This window comes from Xyrauchen texanus, chromosome 35, assembly GCF_025860055.1.
Source record: "Xyrauchen texanus isolate HMW12.3.18 chromosome 35, RBS_HiC_50CHRs, whole genome shotgun sequence".
NCBI classification, from domain to species: Eukaryota; Metazoa; Chordata; class Actinopteri; order Cypriniformes; family Catostomidae; genus Xyrauchen; species Xyrauchen texanus.
In genome coordinates, this window is record NC_068310.1 from 1950895 (window position 1) to 1952815 (window position 1921).

The 1921-nt window shown below is 38.8% G+C and overlaps 1 long non-coding RNA gene across 1 annotated transcript; it reads right to left on the reverse strand.

Moving 5' to 3' along the window:
* Positions 1-777, reverse strand: LOC127628395 (uncharacterized). Its single transcript, XR_007968655.1, has 3 exons — positions 585-777; positions 210-287; positions 1-63 (listed from the first exon to the last, which is right to left on the reverse strand). It is a non-coding gene; the product is annotated as an uncharacterized LOC127628395 (long non-coding RNA).
* Between the last annotated feature and the right edge of the window lie 1144 nt (positions 778-1921).

Consider the following 1921-nt stretch of genomic DNA (forward strand, 5'->3'; position numbering starts at 1 on the left):
GTCCATGCTACGCACAACATCGCCAAACTCCAAGACGTCGCAGCATTAGGGTTTGATCTGCACCTACAGGGATTCCCAGAATAAAAGAATAAAGTAGTCAGTCCTGGTCCTTCAACTACTAAACTATGACATTTATAGGTCTACTACATGTACAGGTGGCCCCAGTGGGAATTAAACCAACAACCACAGGTGTTGTTTGCAAGTTGTACCCGATTGCCCAGTGCGAGCAAATGTCTTCAACATTGTCCCAACTTGCTTCACCTGCTCTTGAAGCGAGCCGCTGTCATCTGGGAAGTAACAATATATTGATTAACAATACACTAAATATAATAGTAATATAATATAACCACAATTATCATACCAGTAACTTTCCCTGTAATTTCTATCCACAGTATGTTATGCATGGCATACAAGTTCATAATGAAGAACCCTTATGATAACATCAATTTCATTTTTTTTCTTTGAAGCAGAATATTTGTTTGTAAAAAGGGAGGAAAAAGAAAATAATGAAATATTGGTATACAGATTTTGGTTGATATATCATACTGTACAGTGAAATTCGCTATTGTTGTATCTCTACTCACCTGAAGGACGGATAGATCAGGCAAATCTCCAGTCAGGCCTTTGTAGAGTGTGTGCTCCTGCATATCCACAGGTATTTTAATTCAAACATGCAACATATTGTAATAAATCTACAATATTCAGCCTTTACCTTACACCCTCGGTTGTTGCTCTACACTTTTATTATATTAAATACTTATTTATATAGCTTGCTCACTGTATAATCATGATAGCCTAATACTTATAACACAAGATTGCATCTTAAACGAATGACTGAGTTGAAAACTTGAATAAGAAAGCATTTTACACAGAGGGGACCAGCTAGGGAAACTTACCTGCCTACAATAACTGTTTTCATTTGAGTTACATTAATCATGAATAACCTTAGCCGAGTCCCCAGGAACATCGGGCTATTAAAGTAACAAGCCTGTAACTGCGGTCTTATCAATTCTAGCTTCACCATACACTCAAACTGTGAGGTTTATCTGTTTTCCTCGTGGACCTGTAGCACAATGCCCTGACAGTGACTTCACCTGTGCCCTGATCTTTATTAGAAACTGAGAGGAGAGCAAGTTAATATAATTGATATTACAATTATCACAAAAATTAACAAACAGTCTGCTTTAAAACTAAGAAAAAACAAGCTTCTATACTAACGTTACATTAAAAATGAACACGTGGCGAACTAGCTTAGCCGCTATCTGCCGGCAGACCACATTAGATTAAAATACTTACCCTTGTAGTTGTGCAGATAACTCGATATGTAGAGTTTAAAGCCCTTGTCCCTCTTGCTTGTCGGAGCAGGGGACCAGGCATCAACAATGCGATGAACATCGCTGACGCGTATTTTCGGAAGATTCTGGAGACATCGAGTAAAAACAGACATTTTGGGCGACGCGCAAGTAAACCGGAAACAGATATGGCGACAGCGGAACTTCACAGTTCAGTCTTTGTAATGTGTTTTAGCAATACATTTAACATTTATAATGCGTTTAGATTTTTTTTATTGCCTTTACAGGGACTTTAACACTTTCTTAAACATTTGTACAGGTCATAATTGCGGTCAGTTATCAGCCCAAGGCTGGACGGGCATTAAATTTTTTTCAGGTAGACGGTGGGCCGAGGGGAGATTTCGTGTTTTCAGACGATCTCTGGGGATGGATTACCCAGTTTTTTTTTATATATAACCACTACAATTCTCAACAAAGCAAATAAAAATTGTTGGCACTCACATACTTTGCACAATACTATAATATCGGTAACTTTCTCCAGGTTATTTTCCCGGCGAATAGAGCAGGCGGCTATGTGTGGGGTCCGACATGCATGACGTATTTGTTGCCTTCATCCAATAGCGTGCGTG